Source organism: Leucoraja erinacea, chromosome 22 (assembly GCF_028641065.1).
Source record: "Leucoraja erinacea ecotype New England chromosome 22, Leri_hhj_1, whole genome shotgun sequence".
Taxonomy (NCBI): domain Eukaryota; kingdom Metazoa; phylum Chordata; class Chondrichthyes; order Rajiformes; family Rajidae; genus Leucoraja; species Leucoraja erinaceus.
Window position 1 is genome coordinate 14,541,464 of NC_073398.1, and position 25,117 is coordinate 14,566,580.

A 25,117-nucleotide genomic window follows, 5' to 3' on the forward strand; every position below is an offset into this window, starting at 1 on the left:
GATAAATCAAGGGGAAAAAATCATGCATCTCATGCTTTAGAGACACAATCTGGTCATTGAGAACTGGATCAAGATGTATCTATGAGGTGTTAATATAAAAAAGCAAAAACAAATAAAATAATGATTATACCAAAACTGAATCAATCAATATTTGCCTGCATAATCCAAACTGTGTCCTAATATAATTTATTTGATCTAATTGCAAATGGCAACTTTCAGAGACGAACACCAGCTCATATTGAAACAAACTTAAACCCTTATATTCTCAGTGAACTGAGTACATCAGGGTTTATCACTTTATTTTGGCTTATACAGAAAATAGGATGTATTACCCTTCAGAAACTCTTAAGGGCCTGTCCCACTTGGGCGTCAATTGCGCATCATTTACGCGACATCCTAAAAATTGGTTGGCGCGTCATGGCGCGTGGTGAGGCGTAGTGACGTATGCAGTGATGCGCGGTAATGCACGGTGCCCCAGGATTTTGTGAGGCTCAAAATCCTCACGTGCCACCTGCGTGACGTATCCCTTGCACACGCTGGCGTACTGATGCGTACGCTGACGTACTGACGGCATACGTGTAGCGCGTGGTGATGCATGGTTACGCATGGTGACACATGAATGTAGCCTATGCTAATTTATTATGCATCACCGTCGGTCAATTTCGATAACCATGCGCCACCCGCGTCATTTGACTGCCGCACCACGTGACCACAGGGGTATAAAGCGCGCGTAGTTTTGAAAATCTTTCACCATAGCATCTTTGATCTTCACTGGGAAAATCCTGGCCATGGAGATCAGACTAAGTACGAACGACATCGCAAATGGCTCCCAAAAGAAGCAGGGCCCTCAAGAGCACTTGGCACACGACTGCTAGACGATTTTCGTGCAACAGTCACGGCCTGTCGCATAAATGACGCGCAAATGACGCCCTAGTGGGGCAGGCCTTTTATGCTCTGTACAATTCTAACACCCAACATATAAATTTTTAAAAATTGCATTTTTTTATTGACAATTGCAAAGAAATGCCTCAAGTTATTTTACAAATAGACATGTGGTAATGGATAATAAAACAGAAGTGTATAGATTTGACTGTAAGCTCCGCTGGAGAAATGGATTTTGCGCTGACTTTTATAATTTGATGGTGGAGATGTTTTGGGTATAATGTAAAAACAAGAACAGGCCACTCGGCCCCTTCAGCCAACAAGATCATGGCTGATCACCTTCCTGCACTATCCTTGTATCCCTGGGTTCCTTACAAATACATAAATATATTGATCTCTTTTGAAAGCAGAATTCAAAAGATTTACCACAATCCTTCTTGGCTTACATAACACTCTAGTACTAGACTCCTTACCCAGGGAAAACATCTATCCCAAATCTAACCAGTCAAGCCCTCGAAGAATGTTGTATGTTTCCATGAGCTCACCTATCATTCATCTAAATTGTAGAGAAGAAAGGCTTGGTTTATTTGATCTCATATTACGTGCCCCAATTCCAGAAACCAGTCTGGTGAATCTTCACTGAACTCCAGTTGTGATCACACTAAAGTACTATATAATTGTAGCAAGATATCTTTACTTTTATACTGCAATTCTCTCACAAAAAAGGCCAATGTACCATTTAATTACCTAATTGCCTGCTTTCAATGACTTGTACCTCCAGGTCTCTTTGATCATCAACACGTCCCAATTAAATGTTGCACTTTCCTGTATTTTGCACTGGTGAATGATTTTACATTTCTCCTCATTCTACTGCAATTGCTGTGTCGTCCATTCTCATAGCTTGTCTATGTGCAGTTGAGCCTCTTAGCATTTGTATTTCTACTCACATTCCCACTTTGTATCATGTCATTATCAAAACTGAAACCATTACACATGGTTGCCTCAGCCAAATTGTTGATGTTATTTGTGAATAGGTAGGATCCAGGTATTAATCACAGTGATACCCAATGAATCACAGCCTGTTAGCCTAAGGAAGGCCCATTACTACTTTTTGCTTTCTATCATTGAACTGGCTCTGAGTGTATGCTTACGGAGCACCCCAAATTCCACTTGCTTTAGACTAGTTCACCAACTACCTATGTGGGATTTGCTGAAAGGCAGCCAAACCTATAAACATACCATATCCATTAGTTCCCCTTCATCTGGGCTACAATCAGTTCAGTGCAATTTAGTTTATTGTCACATGTACCAATGTACAGTGAAAACCTTTTGTTGCTAGTTAACCAGCCAGCGGAAAGACAATATGTGATTACAATCGAGCCATTCACAGTGTACAAATGCACGATAAGGGAATAACGTTTAGTGCAAGGTAAAGCCAGTAAAGTCCTATCAAAAATAGTCCGACAGTAATTCTGGGCTGCTCCCTGGTTGCGGAAGGATGGTACAGTTGCCTGATAACAGATGGAAAGAATCTGGAGGTGTGCATTTTCACACTTCTATGCCTTTTGCCCGATGGGAGAGCAGAGAGGAGGGTGTGGCCAGGGTGTGACTCATCCTTGATTACGCTGCTGGCCTTACCGATGCAACGCAAGGTAAAAATTGAGTCAACAGGGGGAGGTTGGTTTGTGTGATGGTCTGGACTGAGTCCAGATTTGCTGCAATGTTTTGTGGTCTTGGATGGAGCTGTTCCCAAACCAAGCTGTGATGCTTTCTATGGTGCCTCTGTAGAAGTTGGTGAGGGTTGAGATCATCATAGACTTCAAATAGATTCGTCAAATACGAGTTCAATGTTATAAACCTACATTGACTTTACTCAATCATGCTATTTTCTAAATGTCTTGACATCACATCGTTTATTATAAATCCAGCATTTACCCTATTGCTGATACAACCAGGTCAGTACATTGCTGTTTCATCTTTCCCTCCATTCTTAAATTGTGGGCTATGTTTGTTAATCACCAATCTTTAGGAACCATTCCAGAATCTATACAATGCTGCAAGATGATAAATGAGAGCATCTACTATCTTTGCTATCTTATAAACATGCTGAGATGTATAGATGTAACCTCATCTATTGCATCTGCTGCTCTAGATGACAGTTGCTCTACATCGGTGAGACCAAGCGTAGGCTTGGCGATCACTTCACCCAACACCTCCGCTCAGTTCACAATAACCAACCTGATCTCCCGGTGGCTCAGCACTTCAACTCCCCCTCCCATTCCAAAATCCGACCTTTCTGGCCTGGGCCTCCTCCATAGCCAGAATGAGGACCACCGTAAATTGGAGGAGCAGCACCTCATATTTCGCTTGGGCAGTTTGCACCCCAGCAGTATGAACATAATTTCAGGTAGTCCCTACTTTCTCCTCCCCTTCTCAGCTCTCCCTCAGCCCACTGGCTCCACCTTTTCCTGCCACCCCCCCCCCCCCCCCCCCCCACCCTCACATCAGTCTCAAGAAGGGTTTAGATCCGAAACGTTGCCTATCTTTTTCGCTCCATAGATGCTGCCTCGCCCGCTGAGTTTCTCCAGCATTTTTGTCTACCTTCGATTTTCCAGCATCTGCAGTTCCTTCTAAAACACTGGGATGTAGATCGTCAGGCTCTTGGGATTTACAGTATTCGTTTTCAGGTTCATTAACGTCTCTAGTAGTAATTCTTTATTAATATTTATTTCTTTCAATTCCTAATTTGCACTTAAGCTTAAATCTACACGATTTTTGGGCAGTTTCTTGTGTCCTCTTCTGCGAAATCAGCCACAAAATATGTGTTTCAATCCCATTGCCATTTCCTTTTTCCCCATTATATATTTTGCACAAAAGACCCACATTCCTGTCACATTTAAAAATAATATTTACATACCTTTACCTTGCATCCTGATACATTTCTCACTAGTTTACATTGATTCCATTGTCCTTGTCATGCTGGTGCCTGATCTTTAGCTTTACTGCGTCTTAACAACTTGATTTACTTTTACCTTAAACTCAATACCATTTTTAATTACTGTAATTCATGATGGACGACATCGCTTGGTCATTTGGGTCTCAAACATTTGGGGAATGGAAGTTGTTGGCAATATATTTGGCTCAGGGTTGTAGTCAAGGGGATAGAGGTGAATATTTGGTTAACAGACCGAGAAAGAAAAGTAAAAATAAATGAGCCATTTTCATATTGGGTAGTTTGTTGTTTGTCGATGATTTGACAGGTCACTGATGAGTTTCAAGGTATTTATAATCCAAAACAATGACTTAAATGAAGGGACAAATTTAAATACTGCCAAGACCCATTTCAATACTGTTTTGTATCCCAAATACTCCCGGCCCTTTCTCTGACAGCCAAGAATTTAGAAGATATCATTAAGGATAGTAAGTGGGTGAAACTCTGGAAAATGGAAATTAATCCTTTAAGCAGGCACGCGAATCCCACTAACGATTCAGTGTGCTCTAGGTGAACACATTTCTTCTCATCTCGGTCTTAAATGGCCAAACTGTTTTTCTCAGGTTGTGACCCCTGGTTTTGGACCTCAGCTTGGGGAAATATCACCTCTTGCTAGCCCTGAAAGAATGTTGTATGTTTTAATGAAATTACCTTTCAATCTATGAAACTCAAAATAATAGAGGTTTGTTCTGCCAAATCTCCCCTTGTACAACAAACCCACCATCCCAGTAATCGAATTGGAGCAGCCTGCCCTTCACAAGAAGACAAGAACTGTACACAATTTTACAATTATGTCAGAGGAAGGGTCTATACACGATGTAGTGAGTAAGATCTTTATTGAATACCTCATCTATAGTCGCCAGGAAACAGGACATGGAAGATCATGAGGGAGGAGTACTTGGATAAGGTCAGTATTAAGGAGGAAGGTGTTTTAGATATCATGGGACACACAAAGATTTATAACGTTTGCTGAATGGCACATGCCCTGCCTTCTAATCTGAATAAAATATACATGCTGGCAGTAATTGCCAGCCATTGACTCAAATGATTCAGCCCAATATCATAGAGAAGATGGAACAGAAGTACAAGATGATTTATGAGGTGAACAATTGATAATGTTACAATCATTTGGGGAACTCTACATCTACTGAGAGATAATCTGCTTCCATATTTATATCGTGGTTTCTCTCTGTCGTTAGATGATGATCATATTCAACTTTCAAAGCACTTGATCATTGTGTTCTTTCTGGTTGGATCGTTCTAATATCATTCAAAGTAGCATTCAGCAGGCAATTGATGGACTTCACAAGCAGACATGGTGAATTTATTAAATTAGGCACTATAAAAATATGGCAGTAATGTTGTCCCTTTTTATAGACTGTAGACTTTCCTTATCAATCATTTGCGAGGTTAAAACTGAAGCAACAAATATGGAATTGCTATAAATTTATGTGTTCAACTTTAAAAATAGGACCGAAGAATTTAAAGAGAGAACATTTTAACAAAAATAAGAGCATAACATGTATATAAATGAGATTAGCAACTACTTTGTTCTAGTGCTGCTGGTAACATCTGATATATCTGTCAGTCTTTGATCTGCAAGAGCATAACAAAATATGACAAAAAAAGCATATTTGCCTGAAAAAACACTTTCATTGTCATTACTGAAGGGCATCTTTCCCATGTTCCTCAGGCTAATTACTGGGGATGGTGGGATTGTCAGACAAGAACAAATTAAGCAAATTAGGCCTATACTCTCCAAATCGGGAAGAATTATCTCACTGAAACCTAAAAAGTTCTGTTGGGCCTGACAAGGCAGATCCAAAGTTGATACTTTCTCTGGTCAGAGTATGAAGGGCTCACACTCTCAAGATAAAGGTCAGTCATTTGTACAGAAATAAAATATATTCCTACAGGAAGTGAATCTTTGGAATTCTCAATCCAAAGAGGTTTATGAAAGCTCAGTCGTTCGGTATATTCAAGACAGAAATTAATAGATTTTTTTTAATGTTAGGGGAATCAAGAAATGCTTGTTTAGAGGGGGGATGATAAAAGTTCTGCCATGTTCTTACAGAATGGCAGGATGGGTTCAAGCCATAAGAAAAACAAACTTGAAAGCTTTGTGGCTTACTGCGAGGAGCTTTTGTAATAAGGTGGATGAATTGAATGTGCAGTTAGTAGTTAAGAAATAAGATATGGTTGGAATTACGGAGACATGGCTCCAGGGTGACCAAGGCTGGGAGCGAAACATGCAGGGGTATTTGCTATTCAGGAAGGATAAACAGAAAGGAAGAGGAGGTGAGATGGCATTGCTGATTAAAGAGGAGATCAATGCAATAGCAAGGAGAGACATTAGCTTGGATGTTGTAGAATCGGTATGGGTAGAACTGCGAAATAGCCACGGGCAGAAAATGCATGAGTCATATACAGACCACAAAGCAGCAGTAGGGAGGTTGAGGATTGCATCAAGCAGGAAATTGGGGATTCACGTAGCAATGGTACAGCAGTTAGCATGGGTGACTATAATCTGGGTGCTGTCCATTTATCTAAAAAGTAAATATTTCCTTTCATTTATGTCTATCCTCCAATTCACAGATTTGCATGTTTCAAATATTTTATTTTCCAGCAAGCCAGTGATGGGAATAATTATCTGGTAACTCAAGGTGCATCATTATTCTGAAGCAGACAAATTTAATGAGTGGTAAACCAACTGTATACAATGTAAACATGAATATCATTCTGTAAATGTGTTCCTTCTAAACAAAAGCTTATTGAAAGAACAGCTTCAGTTTTACAAAACAATAAGATGGAGCTGATGCATCACCTAATTTCAACTCAACTAGTCCAGAGATACAAGGAACTGAAGATGCTGTAATCTCGAGCAACACACAAAGTATTGGCGTAATTCAGGGGGTCAGGCAGCATCTCAGAAGGGAATGGATAGATGACATTTCAGGTCAGGTCCCTTCTTCAGACATTGTAGTGGTGAGGCGGGGGGGGGGGGGGCTGGAAAAAAGATGGCGGGGCAGACAAGCCTGGCAAGTGTTAGGTGGTTGGGGGGTGATTGGTAGATGGGTGAAGTAAGTAACAAAGGCTAGTGATGAAAAGGAGACAAACGCATGTTGGATTAAAAAAAGAGGATTGACACATGGGGATATTGGTGCAAGGGGACAGGGGATGGAGGATGGGTGGGTGGTATGTGGAAAGAGAGGTGGGATGCTGGTGAAATGGGTTCACACTGGGGTTTGGGTGGGGAGAGCACAGGAATGAGAGGGGGATTATAAGGGTACTGTTCCTCCAGTTTGCATCTGGCCTCACAATGGAAGAGACCAATGACTGAAAAGGCAGTATGGGAGTGGGAAGGGGAGTTAAAATGATTGACAACAGGATATCCAACAGGCGATAGATAGATAGATAGAGATAGTGCAAGAGTTTGGCAAAATGGTCGCCTAGTCTATGTTTGGTCGCTGATCTAATGGAGACCAAAGTAATCCAGAGCATCTCAATGCCACATGGTGCATTGGGAAGAACTTCTAACTTCAGTAGCTAAATTGCTAAAATGCTCAGAGTCCTTGGAGGGCACTTTAATAGGATATTGCAAAATAGATCATAAGAGGTGCAGCCTAACATTAAACAGGATAGAAGAATATTTTGATTAGTTGTGTTACAAAGTAGACATTATTGTGTTTGATATTGAAAAGTTGGAAGAAATGTTTAGAATAATGTGTCACAGAAGGATGGCCTAATTTTGCATGCAAGCACCATCTGTTAATAGTATAAATACAAGATTAAATAAGAGACATTGCCAGATTAGTTTAGTTTAGAAACACAGCAAGGAAACAGGCCCTACGGCCCACCGTGTCCACACTCAGAGAGTCAGGCGGCATCTGTGGAAGGAGAGCACCAAAATAACAATGGCTTTAAAGCTACTTCTTGGATACAGCAAAAAATATAATATCACTGGGAGCAAATTTCACTAGGCATTAAAAAGATGCAAGCCCTTGATGGTTAAATGGTCATCGAGTAAATTTAGGAGCTGACATAGGTCATTTATTTGATGCTTTGCCCTCGAGTGGAATCTGGCAGCCAGGGAAAATCTCTGTATCCAGCCCATCCCGTGATATCCGTGTAACATTATTATCTCTCACAGTTTGACCCTTGCCTGGTGCACGTGGCCCCTGCAGAATATCCGCACCAAGGGATACCTTTTGCTTTCAGAAGGTTACTACTTATTTGGAATATACCCGTCCCATTGCCTGTAGCCAGCGGGGCAACTTTGACAGCTTGTGGTACAAACGGGACATAGTGGAGAGATCGCGAGAGGTCAACGATAGCATAAAAGCAATAGAGAAGGCATATAATATGTCAAAGATTAGTGGGAATCTCGAGCATTGGGAAGCTTTTAAAGACTAACTGTAGGTAGCTAACTAAGCAACAAATATGAAATATGAAGGTAAGCTAGCCAATCGAACAGCTGGTGGACAAAATAGCAGCACTTGTTGCTGTCATCTTGAATCCACTGCTTTACCTGATTCATGCAATGTATATGTACCTGATAAATTGAAGCTGAACCTCAGAACATTATACGGTGACATTTAGATACCCGTAGCGATCAAAAGTAAAGAAAGGAGGACATTAGCAAAAAAGATTACAACGAAACAAGGAGAAAAATATCACTGGAGCAATTAAACTATGGCTTTTAAAAGCTATCATCACTTAAGAAACTATTTCCAGCAGGCTTGATCTCGGTAATGCCATGTGCAATAAATGTAACGATTATATTTCATAATGGTCTCTGCCCACCTGTGCCAAAGCTTGGCATTCTTCACTGCCACATTAACTCTCTACCCTCTCCTGCCAACATTCACTCAGTCCCTCCGTCCACTACCTCATATGTGTGAACTCAGCGAGCGAATTTACAATGTTTATGAAATGTTCACTTGCAAAATGAGTCCCCGTCAGTTGGCTCCAAAGGGTTCACTGAATAAATATCTGGTGAAGCAGTTGAACATTGACATTGCAGCTCCAGGATTATGGGCTGCAATTTGATCCGAGGCAAATACTTCAACCTGGCAGAATAGGTGAGGTTTCCCCACTTTGATGGAAAATTATTCATTAAAATGGGAGAGATTTGTCAATCAACTAAAGCTGCGGCAGTAAAAGTCATTTCTCCATACCCTTGGGCTGACAATTCATGTTTAATCAGTCAATTTAGAATGTAGTGCAAGAATATGAGCTGCAGGGAGTCTATAATCCCATTAGCTCTGATAGAAGAGTTTCTCTGAGCACATTCATAAATAAGATGCTTATGGTCTTAATACAAAAGGAATACTCAGTGACCATCTTCTAATTGCTCTAATAGCTCTATCCCTCACCCTCACTTTGGAAAATCCGATCATTCAGCGGTGCTGCTTCTTCCTGCATACAGGCAGCAACTGAAGAAAGCACCCCCAGAGGTGAGGACTGTACAGAGCTGGTTGGGAGGGGGGGGAGCAACTGCAGGACTGCTTGGAGTCTGTAGACTGGGCAATGTTAAGGGACTCTGCAATGGACCTGAATGAAGACGCCACAGTCGTTACAGACTTCATAAGGAAATGTGTGGAGGACTGTGTTCCAATGAAAACCTAACCAGAAGCCTTGGATGAACCATGAGATCTGCATTCTTCTGGTCCGGATCCCTGGCATTCGGGTCTGGTAATGCAGAGGTCTATAAGAAGTCCAGATACGACCTTGGTAAGACCATCAAAAAGGCCAAAAGGGATCTCTGCTCTAAGCTGGAGGATGAGATGGATGTTCGGCAACTATGGCAGGGCTTGAATGCCATCACCTCGTACAAGGCAAAATCAAGAGGCAGCTCAAATGACAGCGTAGCGTCACTCCCTGATGAGCTCAAAGCGTTCTACGCACAGTTCGATAGGGTGAACACTGATGTGCCTTCCCGAGCCCCTAATTGCCCTGACGGTGTACAGTCATAGTCACAGAGGCCGACGTCTGAAGATCCTTCAGGGGGGTGAACCCTCGGAAAGCTCCTGGATCTGATGGTATACCCGGTCGAGTTCTCAAGACCTGTGCAGCCCAACTGGTGGGAGTTTTTGCAGAGAGTTTCAACCTCTCACTGAGGTCTCAGGGTTCCCACCTGCTTTAAGAGGGCATCAATAATACCGGTGCCCAAGAAGAGTAAGGTGACGTGCCTCAATGACTGTCGACCAGTGGCACTAACATCTGTGGTGATGAAGTGCTTTGAGAGGTTGGTTATGGTGCACATCAACTCCTACCTCGACAAGAACCTCAACCAACTACAGTTCGCAAACCGCCACAACAGGTCAACGGTAGATGCAATTTCACTCACTCTCCACTCCGCACTGGACCACTTGGACAATAAAAACACCTACGTCAGGCTGTTGATTATAGACTACAGCTTGGTGTTTAATACCATCATCCCTTCCAAGCTGGTTACCAAGCTCACGGAACGGGGCCTCTGCGCATCCCTCTGCAATTGGATCCTCGAATTCCTCATCCACAGACCACTGTCTGTTCGAATTGGAGGAACCACTTCATCCTCAGTAACAAATAGTTTGGGAGCAGCTCAAGGCTGCGTGCTCAGCCCCCTGCTTTACTCACTCTATACCCATGACTGCGTAGCCGACCATAATGCGAACTCCATCATCAAGATCGCCAATGACACCACTGTGATTGCATGAATCACAGATGGGGACGAGTCAGAGTATAGAAGTGAGATCAACTGACTGACCAAATGGTGCCAGCACAACAACCTGGCTCTCAACATCAGTAAGACCAAGGAACTGATTGTGGACTTTAGTAGGGGAAGGATGAGGACCTACAATCCTGTTTATATCAATTGGTTTATGGTGGAGAGGGTCAAAAACGTAAAATTCCTGGGCGTGCATATATCAGAAGATCTTTCCTGGACCCAGCACACCGATGCAATCACAGGTGCATGGTAGAGAGCATTCTGACTGGTTACATCGTGGCCTGGTTCGGCAACTTGAACGTCCAGGAGAGAAAAAGACTACAAAAAGTTCTGACCACTGCCCAGTCCATCACCGGCTTTGACCTCCCCATCGTTGAAGGGATCTATCGTAGTCGTTGCCTCAAAAAGGCAGCCAAAATCATCAAGGACCCACACCATCCTGGCTACACACTTATCTCACCACTGCCATCAGGAAGAAGGTACAGGAGCCTGAAGATTGTAACATCCAGGTTCAGGAACAGTCTCTTCCCCACAGCCATCAGGCTATTAAACACAACGAATAAGCTATGAGCTCTGAACTGCAAAAGACTATATTATTATTTGTAATTTATTGAACTATTTCTTTTTTTTCCCCCGTTATATATTATGTTTAAATATTCACATATACTGTTGTGCTGCAGCAAGTAAGAATTTCATTGTCCCGTCCGGGACATATGACAATAAAACACTCTTGACTCTTGAGCAGAAAGAGGGGAAATAAAACAATGAACTGATATTAATTTGTTCTGTTTTTCTGTTTGAGTTTTCTGCTCATCAAGATGAGGGATATCAATGTTGTGGAATGGAAAGAACACAAAATGCTGCAGTAACTTAGCGGATCAGTCAGCAGTTCTAGAGGACATGGATAGGTGACGTTATAGGTCGGGACCCTTCTTCAGACTGATTGCAGTAAGGGGGAGAAAGCTGGTGTAGGTCAGACATATTAATCTCTATCAATAGTGCCTTCACCACATATTATGCATGATACACATTCCACCATGTAATCCCGTTCGGGATTTGAGTAGGAATGCAGCCACTGATAACAACCTGCTTGTCCCTTAGTTTGGTAGTCTGAAAGTCGATGCTTTGTAACGGTCTGATCACAAAACAGCTGGTAAAGAGGTGGGGGCAAGACAAGGCCGGGCAAGTGATAGGTGGATATAGGTAAGGGGAGTTTTGATTGGCTGATGGGTGGATACAGCTTGTAGATGAAATGGATTCAAAAGGGTAGCAAAAGGGAAAAGGAGATCAAAAGGAGACAAGGAATAAAGAGGGAAGAGGAATGAAAGCAGAATGAAATATAAAGCCAGAGGTAGAAGGTGAAATATTGGTGGAAGGGGACAGGAGTTGGGGTGGGGTGAGGGGGTGAAAGGAGAAGAGGGATAGAAGGAGAAATGCCCAGAGTAAGGAAATTGACAACCAGAGGACAAAGGTTTAAGATGAACAGAGAATGATTTAATAGGAATTTGAAGGGTAACTTTTGCACACAAAGGGTGGTGGGTGTATGGAATGAGTTGCCAGAAGAGGTAGTTTCTTGATACTTTGGAGCATCTCTGTATCAGGAAGGATGAAGTACTGGAAATATTAGAGCACATTAGACTATGTAACATTTAAGAAACAATTAGACAGGTATACGGATAGGACAGGTTTTGAGGGATATGGGCCAAATGCAGGCAGGTGGGACTATTGTAGATGGGACATAGAAACATAGAAAATAGGTGCAGGAGAAGGCCATTCGGCTCTTCGAGCCTGCACCGCCATTCAATATGATGATGGTTGGTCATCCAACTCAGTATCCAGTACCTGCCTTCTCTCCATACACCCTGATCCCTTTAGCCCCAAGGGCCACATCTAACTTCCTCTATAATATAGCCAATGAACTGGCCTCAACTACTTTCTGTGGCAGAGAATTCCACAGATTCACCACTCTGTGTGAAAAAAAAAATTATTATCTCGGTCCTACAAGACTTCGCCCTTATCTTTAAACTGTGACCCCTTGTTCTGGACTTCCCCAACATTGGGAACAATCTTCCTGCATCTAGCCTGTTCAACCCCTTAAGAATTTTGTAAGTTTCTATAAGATCCCCCCTCAATTTTCTAAATTCTAGCGAGTGCAAGCCGAGTATATCCAGTCTTTCTTCATATGAAAGTCCTGCCATCCCAGGAATCAGTCTGGTGAACCTTCTCTGTACTCCCTCTATGGCAAGAATGTCTTTCTTCGGATTAGGAAACCAAAACTGTACGCAATACTCCATGTGTGGTCTCACCAAGACCCTGTACAAATGCAGTAGAACCTCCCTGCTCCTATACTCAAATCATTTTACTATGAATGCTTTCTTCACTGCCTGCTGCACCTGCATGCCTACTTTCAATGACTGGTGTACCATGACACCCAGGTCTCGTTGCATCTCCCCTTTTCCTCATCGGCCACCATTCAGATAATAGTCTAGTTTCCCGTTCTTGCCACCAAAGTGGATAACCTAACATTTATCCACATTATACTGCACCTGCCATGCATTTTCCCACTCACCCAACCTATCCAAGTCCTAGCATCCTCCTCACAGCTAACACTGCCCCCCAGCTTTGTGTCTTCCGCCCTGGTCCCCTGCTATTTCCGGCAAATTATTTATGTCTTCCTTAGTGAAGACAGAACCAAACCAATTGGTCTGCCATGTCCTTGTTCTACGTGATCAATTCACTTGTTTCTGACTGCAAGGGACCCACATTTGTTTTAACTAAACTTTTTCTCTTCACATATCTATAAAAGCTTTTGCAGTCAGTTTTTATGTTCCCTGCCAGCTTTCTTTCGTAATCTATTTTCCCTTTCCTAATTAAGTCCTTTGTCCTCCTCTGCTGGACTGAATTTCTCCCAGTCCTCTGGTAGGCTGCTTTTTCTGGCTAATTTGTATGCTTCATCTTATGTTTTGATATCCTGATTTCCCTTGTTATCCACAGATGCACTACCTTCCCTGATTTATTCTTTTGCCAAATTGGGATGAACAATTGTTGTAGTTCTTCCATACGGTCATTTTTAAATGTTTCTAAATTGCATAGATATTTGGAAATATCATTAAATATTGACAGTTTTGACAATCGTGTTTTTATTCCTGGCAATGAAAGGCTTCCAGACGGGTTTCTTGGGCAGGATTTGTTTTGTCTGTCCCCATCACTCATTGTCTTACTATAGAGGCACTGCTGCCAGGGCTCGAAATTAGAGGTTACCCTCTAATGGCTATGGCAACCCACAGTCCCACCGGGCAACCTAAAAGCCATGCCATTTTGCCCAGCTTGACAAGCACCCGGGACACCAGAGCGGGCCCCCTCTCTATCTTTCTGTCTCTCCGTCTCCGCCCACTATCCGTGACTCGGGTCTCCGCCCACTCCTCGTCCGTCGGCACGGCCGGCCGCCTTACACATGCGCACAACCAGGGCCAGCACCAAAGATCCTATAGCGAGGATCTTTGGCCAACACATCATCGGCCGTGGTTGTGCGCATGTGCCGTTCTGCACATGCGCAATGCCACTGCAACTGGTCAGCATCGGCCACTTTCTCCCTCCCTTTGCATGGTGGGAGATCTGGCCGCCATTGCTGTCCACTCGCCGCGATCGCTGAAAACCAACGCAGAATCACTCGTTCGAACTGGAGTAACTCCCTGGAGTTACTCTTGCTTCTTGGTTTCCTGGTCCTCCTAAAATATTCAAAATGGAATTGGCTTTGTAGGTTAACTTGTCTCTGTAAATTTGCCCCTGACGTGTAGGGAGTGGGTGAGGAAAGTGGGATAACCGAACGTGTGAATGGGAAGACAAAAATGCTGGAGAAACTCAGCGGGTAAGGCAGCATCTGTGGAGCGAAGGAAATAGGCAACGTTTTGGGTCGAGACCCTTCTTCAACTGATGTGGGGGTGCAGGGGGTGGGACGAAGAAAAGAAGAAGCGGAGACAGTGGGCTGAGGGAGAGCCCGGATGTGGAGGAGAAATTGGAGGTCAATTTTCATACCGCTGGGGTGTAAACTTCCCAAACAAAATATGAGGTGCTGTTCCTCCAATTTACGGTGAGCCTCACTCTGGCCGTGGAGGAGGCCCAGGACAGAAAAGTCGGATTCGGAATGGGAGGGGGAGTTGAAGTGCTGAGCCACCGGGAGATCAGGTTGGTTATTGCGAACTGAGTGTAGGTGTTGTGCAAAGCGATCGCCAAGCCTGCACTTGGTCTCACTGAGGTTGATCAGGCACTGAATAATCCAACCAGATTTTGTTTGGCAGTGGAAAGAAATAATAGAAATTGCATTCATTGCAACGTGTAAAAGGAGATGAGATACTGTATTGTAATTTTGCTGCATGCATTGTGGTATATATCATGTCTTGATTGGTGAATAGTTTAGTTTGTGACTTTATTTGAAGCAGAAATAATATGTGAATGCTTCATTGACCATAATCCTGACTAATAACTACGCACTTCGTCCGAGCACATTATCGCATGTGTCATGCAAGCCGTCTTAAATGATCACCTAAACTGTCATTTGGCAACCTAAAAAGCTGCCTAGGTTGCCCGGCTGGCAACAGGGGAAAAAAGTTAAGAGAGAGCCCCGCAGAGCTTTGGCACTTGGCTCTTTCTGGGCCAGAGTAAGTGGTCTTCCACATTCAGTGAACAGGAATAGGGTATAATGTCATCTGGGTATAAGGTATACAGCCGTTAGTAAACCCTTCGCAGGAAATCTGGAACATGGAGAGTTGGAAGGATATTGGATAATTTATCATTTATAATCTTTAAAACAAGGAGTAGCATTGTGAAAAGTAACATACCTAATTTTGAAATTATGTCTGATATTTCTTAAACCTGATCATTGTGCCTACATTTGTTTTAATAAAAACACCTAACCAATCACTGATATAAAAAAACAATTAATACTGGAAATTCAAACAGAAAATTCATCAAAGAATAAAACATTTACTAAACAGCCACAGTTTAAAAAGTGGTACCGCTCTTAAAAATTGAAGAGAAGTTATTAAAAAAAAGATATGCAATTAGCCTCGCAATTGGAATACAGAGGCTTTTTTAGTTATAATGTTAATGTAGTTATGTCCCAGGTAAGGGAACTATGGGAATATTTGTTCAGACCCAAACACAGCAGCTTAAATGTCCACCCACCCATCTACACCACCCCCTCACCCACTGGGGAAAAAAAAGAAAGTATACGGCAATAAGAAAACTACATGCCAATACTGCTTAAATGCAGTCACCAAGACTGGGAACAAAACCAAAACACAACTGGAAATGGAAATGGAAATAGAAGTAAAATTATTTCTGTGCAAAACATAACTTTGTTTCAAGCATCTTACAGCCTTTTACGATAAATGACTTGATTATACCAGGTAACATGAGACCCTCCTCGCAAAAAGAAATGTGTCTCATTACAGAAACTCAGCAATGACAGAATAAGCTACTTACATCTGCCTGACGATATTTACACAGCAGTAACATTCAGTATTGTATGATTCCACAATGAATCGATGTGTGGCCAGCACAAATAAATTATAGAATAATCAATAACGCCCTGCAACTTTATATTTGAACAAGTATTCTATCATATCTTAATCAGATGCTGAAAATACTAAAGCCCTTAGAGAGTAATCCATGATGGGGTATTGGGCAGAAACAGATCTGTTAAAATGTAAAAAGTGACCCATAAATAATCTGGGAAAATGTTTGGCTTTTGAAATGATGAGATGCTTCTTAAATAGAAATATATCATCCAAACCTTTACTTTGTATACAAACTTATGCTGTTGGGTAGGTTATGTCACTGACAAGCTCCGTCAATGTAATGGAGCACTATATTTCCCATACTTCTTTCCAACACTTAATGAAGGCATGTTATAGTTAATTGAAAAAAATGCTGATGGGTGATCAGCGTGAAGAATTAGACCTATATTAGTCACTGTGATAGGCATATGAAAAAATCAATACATAGCCGTAAAAAGACAGAAAGTGCTGGAGTAACTCAGCTACTCAGGCAGCGTCTCTGGAGAACTGGCAGCTCTTCGAGTTGGTACCCTTCGTCAGACTGATTGTACTAGGGGGGGGAGAAAGCTGGAAGAGAGGTGGGAGCAGGACAAAGCCTGAAAAGTTATAGGTGGATACAGGTGGTCATATTTATGCCCAGTTCTGGTTACAGTATGTAAATTATTTCGCAACATATGGCTGTGAATATATATATAGTCAAAAGACACCACATACATTCTCCTATCATAAAGAAAGATAGACATAGAATTGATTGGGATCTCTAAATTGACTATACGCATGCTGTTCAGGGACGTGTGGGTTTTGCAGTGGTGTAATCAACTGAGTCATCAAAGGAAAGCCCATGCGGAAAACATTCTTTGCCAGGAAAAGGTTTAGATTCTTGTGCTGCATTGCAGTCTGCAAGAAACAAAGATGGCAGCTGCCATAAATATCATTTTTCAAAAGGAAGTAATTTAATTTTACTCCGTCCCATTGAAAGAAAGAAAAGTTGCTCATGACAGAAATGTTTTTACTTTCTTTCCTATGACACAATCAATGTAACAGTTGTGTATGATGAACATTTTAATGTTTCTCTGAAACATTTGAGGTTGGGCAGTTACTGGGCAATGGGCTGAGAATATTGACTCATATAGCATGGAAACAGGCCCTTCAACCCAATTAGTCCATGCCGATCAAGTTGCCTCCATGAGCTAGTCCCATTTGCCTACATTTGGCCCATAGCCTGCCAAACCTCTGACTGTACCTGTCCGACTGACTAATCATTGTAATTGTACCAGCCTCCACCACATCGCCAAGCAGCTTGTTCCATTTGCCCAATACTATCTATGTGAAACACCTGCCCTTTAGGTCCCCTTTATAGCTTTCCCTCTCAATGTTAACCTATGTCCTCCAGCTTTAGATTCCCTCATGGAAAAATAAAAAAATGGCCACCCACCTTATCTATGCCCCTCATGATTTTACAAACTTCTAAGATCACCCCTCAACCTCCTTCACCCCAGGGAAAACACTACAGCCTTTCCTAACTCTCCCTGTAACTCAAGCCCTCCAGGCCCACTATCATCCTTGTGAATCTTTTGCAAAGCTTCTTTAGCTAATCTCCTTCCGACAGGGCGGCCACAACTGCACACAATATCCTAGGTGCAGTCTCACAAGTGTTTCGTACAGCTGTAACTTGACATCCCAAATCTTGTACTCAATGCTCTGTGCGATAAAGGCAAATGTACCATATGTCTTCTTCACCACCTTGTCTTCCTGTGTTGCCACTTTCAAGGAACTATGTACCCCAAGTCTCTCTGTTCTACCAACACTCTCCGGGGCCCTACCATTTACTATGCATGTCCTGCCTTACCAAAGTTTAACTTACCAAAATGCAACACTATGCACTTGCTTGAGTTAAATTCCATCTGCCAATCCTTGGCCCACTTTCCTAGTTGATATAGATCCTGTTATAAACGTAAACAACTAGCTTCATTGTCCACCACACCACCAATTTGTGCGGTAACCTCAAACTTACTAACCATGCCATCTAATGCTCATTCAAATTGTTACTATATATGACAAATAACAGAGGATCCAACATAGATCTCTGCAGTACTCCACTGGTCTGGTCACAGGTCTCCAATCTGAGAAAACAATTCTCCACTTCCACCCCTGACTTGTACTATCACGCCAATGTTGTATCCCATTGGCTAGCTCAATGGGTTCCATTTCATCTAACCTCCATTTGATCTAATCTCCAGACCAGCCTACCATGCAGGAGCTTGACAAATGCCTACATAGAGTTCACATGGACAAGACCTACAGCCTTATCGTCCTTAATCCTATTGGACAACTCTTTAAAAAATCCAATCAATTTCACGAGACATGATTTGCCATGCACAAAGCTATGCTGACTATCACTAATCAGTCCGTGATTTTCTAAATGTAGACAGTTTCCATCTCTCAGAATATTCTTCAGATAGATTTCCACCACTAATAATTAGCCTGTTGTTTTCTGGCAGGTACGTGCATCCCTTATTAAGTCAAGGAACAACATTAGCCGTCTTTCAGTACTTCACCCATGGCTAAGGAAGATAGGAAAATCTCTGTCAGCAAGTTTTTGCCTTGAAATTTGCAAGATTGCTTTATCATATTCAATTGAAACACATATGTAAATATTGACAACATTGGTTAGCAGTGTTTTAAGGGTACTGGATGTCAATTATTAGCATTAACAGTTCTTATAATTAACACTTTTGTGTCTAATAGATTTCAAATGGAAGTAAATTACAGGTGAAAGTGATAATGACATTTCACAGCTGCTAGAAGATTAAGAATAATTAATTTTGCGGACAATTTTCGGTTAATTCTTACATCACTGCAGAGGCTTTATCCATACGTATCTTGTATAGGTTAATGTTCCCTCCTTTGCTAATATTAACTGATCATTAATAGTTTTCTGCTACTGCTTGTTCTAAATAAATAAAATATGTAAGTGCTAAGTCTATGCATTATTTTTCTGGGTATGGACTATGGAGGGATTGTGCACGTGTGTATTTCTAGTGGACGTGTGTGGATGTGGGTTGTCGGATTACACGGGAATTGATGCTACCTACCATTACTGTTTTTAATGCTATTCTACCACAGCAAAAGACCATCGCAACCTATAATATAATTATTGCACACATCGACATGGAAGGAGGCCATTTGGCCTGCCGTGCCCATACCACTCCCAGCTGGTCCCATAACCCTACAAATTCCTTGCAGATATTTTTCCTGTTACCTTTAGAATACCACAGTTGAATCCACCTTCACTACTATCCCTGCCAGTACAATGTAGATCTGGATACTCGGTGCATAAAATGTTTTTTCTCAGATCACTTTTGGATGTTTCCAATCATTTATATATTACATCTTTGGTTCCTCACCCTTTTGTCAATGGTAACAATTCCACACTAACTTGTTTTTGTCTCAACAGTTTCAGCCTCACCATGGAAATCCAATCCCTCTGCACTTCCATCAAATCTCTCTATACTTCCATCCAATCCCTCTACACCTGCCCAATCCCTCTCGAGAGACACAAAATGCTGGAGTAACTCAGACAGCATCTCAGAAGAGAAGGAATGGATGATGTTTCGGGTCGAGACCCATCTTCAGACTGATCCCAGGGAACTGAGAGGTAAATAGATAAGGAAGTGCATAGATAAGAAAGTGTAAGGTGTGAAAACAAGACAAATGGAATGATCAAGGAAAATGTAGAATAGATCATTGTTTAAGAGGGAACTGCAGATGCTGGAGAATCGAAGGTTACACAAAAAAGCTGGAGAAACTCAGCGGGTGCAGCAGCATCTATGGAGCGAAGGAAATAGGCAACGTTTCGGGCCGAAACCCTTCTTCAGACTGATCGGGGGCGGGGGTGGGTGGGGACAAGAAAGGGAAAAGGAGGAGTAGCCAGAAGGCCGGGGGCATGAACATCGAATTCTCCCAATTTTGTTAGTCCTTGCTGTCTCCTCCCCTTCCTCAGCCCCCCTGCTGTCTCCTCCCATCCCCCAGCCTTCTGGCTACTCCTCCTTTTCCCTTTCTTGTCCCCACCCACCCCCGCCCCCGATCAGTCTGAAGAAGACTTTCGGCCCGAAACGTTGCCTATTTCCTTCGCTCCATAGATGCTGCTGCACCCGCTGAGTTTCTCCAGCTTTTTTGTGTAACCTAGAATAGATCATTGTTACTTGGAAGAGGGTCACAACAAAGCAAACAGAGATAAAATGTAGTCGGAGACAGTAAGGCTGGTCGGAGAACTGGGAAGGGGGAGGGGATGGAGAGAGAGGGAAAGCAAGGGTTACTTGAAGTTAGAGAAGTCAATGTTCATACCGCTGGGGTGTAAGCCGCCCAGGCAAAATATGAGGTGCTGTTCCTCCAACTTGCACTGGGCCTCACTCTGATAATGCAGGAGCCCCAGGACAGAAAGGTCAGATTGGGAATGGGAGGGGTAGTTCAAGCGTTTAGCAACTGGGAGATTATGTAGGTTTAGGCAAACTGAGCAGAGGTGTTTAGCGAAACAATCGCCGAGCCTGCGCTTGGTCTCGCCAATATACAGGAGTCCACACCTGGAACAGCAGATACAGTAGATAAGGTTGGAGGAGGTGCAAGTGAACCTCTGCCTCACCTGAAAAGACTGTCAGGGTCCTTGGATGGAGTCGAGGGGTGAGGTATAGGGACAAGTGTTGCGTCTCCTGCGGTTGCATGGGAAAGTACATGGGGAGGGGGTGGTTTGGGTGGGAAGGGACGAGTTGACCAGGGAGTTGCAGAGGGAACGGTCTTTGCGGAAAGTTGACAGGGGTGGAATTGGGAAGATGTGGCTAGTGGTGGAATCCCATCGGATAGCCCTCTACCAGCCAATCCCTCTATCCATCCCACAGCTTCACCATAGATATCCAATCCTTCTGTACTTCCATCCTTGAAGATAGACTTCACTGGTGCCCTTTCATCAGCACAAATCTTCTTCATCTGTTTGTTGTTGTTACACTGAACAATTTTCTATCAGCTCTACTTACTTTCTACAACCTGAACATGTAACTACTGGGGAATGAGCTCTACCTGTCTCTTCATCAGGAATGTGAACTGTCCTAGTTTCAGAGCTCTTTAGACCGCTCTCCCAACTCTTTCTCTATCCCATTGATGACAGACGGTGTTTCCTCCTGCACTTGTTTTGAACTTAAAATGTCTTTATCTTTGCTGGTAATTTATACCTCGTTTTCACTTCCATGTGGTCCTACTCAAATTATTCTTTTTTTTTCATTTAACTTCTTTATCTTAATTTCAGGAAAAATGGTGGTTGATTGATCTAAGAGGAGGATTGTGATAGTCTTCAAAAAAAAAACTGAATTAAGCAGAATGGGTGAATAGATAGTGAATTATATTTAATGCTCAGAAATGCAAAGTAGTACATTTTGGTTAAAAAAATGAGAATACATAATGTAAATGCAGTAATTCTAAAAAGGGAGATGAGAACAATTAGTTGAAAGTCAAAGAGCGGGTGGAGAAAGTGGTTTAAATGAATATGCAGGATCCTGGAATAAATTGGGCACAGAGGACAAAACCAATGAAACTACGATGAAGCTTTATAAAAAAACTCACGTGACAACAATGTTGTGTCCCGATTGAATGTTACATTTTCGGAAAGACGTAAAGAGGTGAAAAGGAGACAACTGAAATTATTCCAGGGATGAGGAACTGTCATTGAATGTCTAAATATAGTTAACATCATTGATCAAATTTACGGATGTCATCAAAGTTGGTGGTATAAGGGACAGTGAGGAAGATCTAAGTTTACAACAGGATCTAGATCGGTTGGGAGGATACGCCAAGAAATAATAAATGGAATTTAACTCTGACAAGCGTGAGGTGCTGCGTCAACCAAGGGCCAAACTTGTACAGTATATGGTACGAGCCCTGGAGAGTGCCTTAGGATGCAGAGGTCTGGGAGTACCTGTGCATAGGTAGACAAAAGTGCTGGAGAAACTCAGCGGGTGAAGCAGCATCTATGGAGCGAAGGAAATGGGTAACGTTTCGGTCCGAAACCCTTCTTCAAACTGATGCATAGTTCTCTGAAAGTGGCGTATCTGGTGATGATGAAGGGTGATGAAGAAGGTGTTTGGCATTCTATCCTTCATTCTATCCTTCATTTGGAAGAATATTGAGTACAAAAGTTGGGACATTATGTAGTTGTGCAATTCATTGGTGAGACCACATATGGAGTACTGTGTACAGTTTTGGTCACCCTGTTACAGGAACGAGGCCATTAATTTGGAAAGAGAGCACAAAAGATTCACCAGGATGTTACTTAGAATTGCGGACCAGGTAAAGGAGAGTTTGGGTAGGTTGAGGTTTTTTTTTCTTAGAAGCGTAAAGACTGAGGGGTGATCTTATTGTAATGTTCAAGATCATGAGTGACAAGGATAAAGTGAATGCTCACAGTTTTTTGCTAATGATAGAGGATTATAAAAATAGAGGGCATATGCTTATGGTGAGATGGGAGAAACTTAATAGGAAACTTAACAGGGAGTAAAACATTTTTCACTCAGAGTATAGTGCATATCTGGAACTAGCTGCCAGAGGAAGTTATAGAAGACGATATTAGCATGTTTTTCAAAACTACATTTGAGCAGATATATGGATGGTAACGGTTTGGAGGAACATGTGCAAAAATGGGACTAGCCCAGAATGCCAGCTTGGTCGGCATGGACAAGTTGGCCCAAGTGTCTGTTCCTGTGCTGTATGGCTCAATGCCAGAGTAAGTAGAAAGAATTTAGAAAACATTGCAGATATTGGTAGTCTGAATTCAAAATCGAAAATACTGGAAGCACTCAGCAGGTCGTGTAGTATCTTGGGAAGAGAAATATGAATTCCACATGTGCCTCACAGTGTTGGAGACTTGGGTTTGATCCTAGCTTTGGGTGCTGTCCTTGTGGACTTTGCACCTTAACCCTGCAACTGAATGAGTTTTCTCCAGGTGTTCCAGTTTTCTCCCACATCACAAAGATGTATGGGTTTGTAGCTAATTGCCCCTAGAATGCAGCGATTGGATGAGAAAGTGGGATAACATAGAACTAGTGTGAACAGGTGATCGATGGTCAGTGTAGATTCGGTGGGCTGAAGGGCCTAATTTCCATGCTGCATCTCTAAAACTAAATCTAAATCTAAAGCTAAAACAAACTCTTAGTTTGCTGTTATCTAGCCTAATGCTTTTCTTGGGATGGACAGTATGGTGGACCTACACTACTGAAAAGTTAAAAACTAGATTTGCTCATTTTTAGATTTGTGTTTAGATTTGTTGTACCAATGGGCAGCAAATCATAAATTAAATCCTGTTGACATTTCATAAATTCTTCAAATTCTTTGTTAATTGATGACAATGCTGTTCTGGGATATTTGATTTTCAAATCCATCTTTTTGTTGAAATATTAAAAATCTTGTAATTAGAAAATATAACACTCATTAAGTTGCCATTTTCACTGGATTCCCGTTTTAATTATACTAATATACTCTTCTACTGTAAGTAAAAGTTACAGCAGACTGAGCAAGTTTAATTTTAAGATGTTTCTGACTTTTTACAGATCTTGATAGCATTAAATATGATTGAAATGTAATGAAACCTCGACAATGTCTTTTTTATACGAGCACACAAAAATATCATTTTCCAACGGGTCACATTTAAGGTCCGTAAATATCAAAGTTACTGTAAAACTGCATTTATCCTTGTGAAGCACAATATATCTCATACTCATAGCAAGCAAATAATTAGCTTTGCACATTAAAAATAGAACTTTTGTCAACAACGTAGTCAGCAACGTCTAAGTCATAACCCACCTTCATTATAGCACACCGAGCTCTACTCCTACACTGTCAGAAAGGGATTAAATCCAGTCAACAAGAGCAGCACGAAACAATTATAGCACTCGCTCTTTAACTTGGACAAGTCTATCGATAATAAAATTTCACAAGAGCGACTCTACCTAGTACTAGGATCTATTTATGTTACGAAGCGTCATATAAATACTCCAGAGAATTAAAATTAAAATAGTAACGGAGCCCTCCAAATACCATCATATAAGTCCTATAAAAAATTCAAAGGGACATTTCCCAGCATCATTGGTTGTCACAATTTTCAGCTTCAACCGCAAAGGTGATACTTTTTTATTAGATCATGTGGAAAGTAAAGAAGTGCTTGCAGTTATATACCATCATTAATAACTACAGTGTGCACCAATACACTCTGTACTGTAGTAAAATGCTGCCAATTGGCATCCAGTACCTCATCCACAAACAGCAGTGAAGTAAATATCCTCATAATCCCAGTAAAGGTCAGTGATCTGAAATGTTGACTGTTGATTTATTTCTGTACAAATGCTACTTGACCTGCTTCATCTCCCAGTATTTTTGCATTTTCAGCAACTACCCTATTGTATTATAGTCCATGGGTTATATAAATGCAGCTGAAATGGAGATAAATTTTGGAACAAGAGGAAGAACTCACTCGTCTACTTCGTACAGTCTCACTGACTTAGTAGCATCCACCCAAAAGGGTGGATATGCTTTAATGGGTCAAATCTTTCTGCGAATTACAAGCAACCAGAGCTCGCCAGTCGCCTGCCTCAAAATCAAGTCTTATCTGGAAATGGGCCTCCCATTCAGTCAGTCCCATAGAGCAGGGAGGCTCAGTCCAGCAGGGGGCCGGTTTGATCGAAACTGACAGGATCTTCCCCAGACTGACCCTGGAAACTGACAAAGTCTTACTCCAGATTCATTGTCAAAACGGTCAAGGAGATACAATACTAAGAAATTGTCTCTTAAATTCATAAATATTCAAACAGCTCAATCGCATTTAACACTGAAAATATGTATAATTAGAGTCATACAGCATGGAGACATTTGTCCATGCCAACCAGGATGCCCCATCTAAATTAGCTGCATTTGCTGGCATGTGGCCCATATAAA

General features: G+C 41.9%; 1 protein-coding gene across 10 annotated transcripts in view; it reads right to left on the reverse strand.

Annotated features, from left to right (window-relative positions):
• The window catches only part of anks1b (ankyrin repeat and sterile alpha motif domain containing 1B), a 646,306-nt gene that overhangs the window by 122,124 nt on the left and 499,065 nt on the right, over positions 1-25,117 (reverse strand). The gene's annotated exons all lie outside the window — the stretch shown is intronic.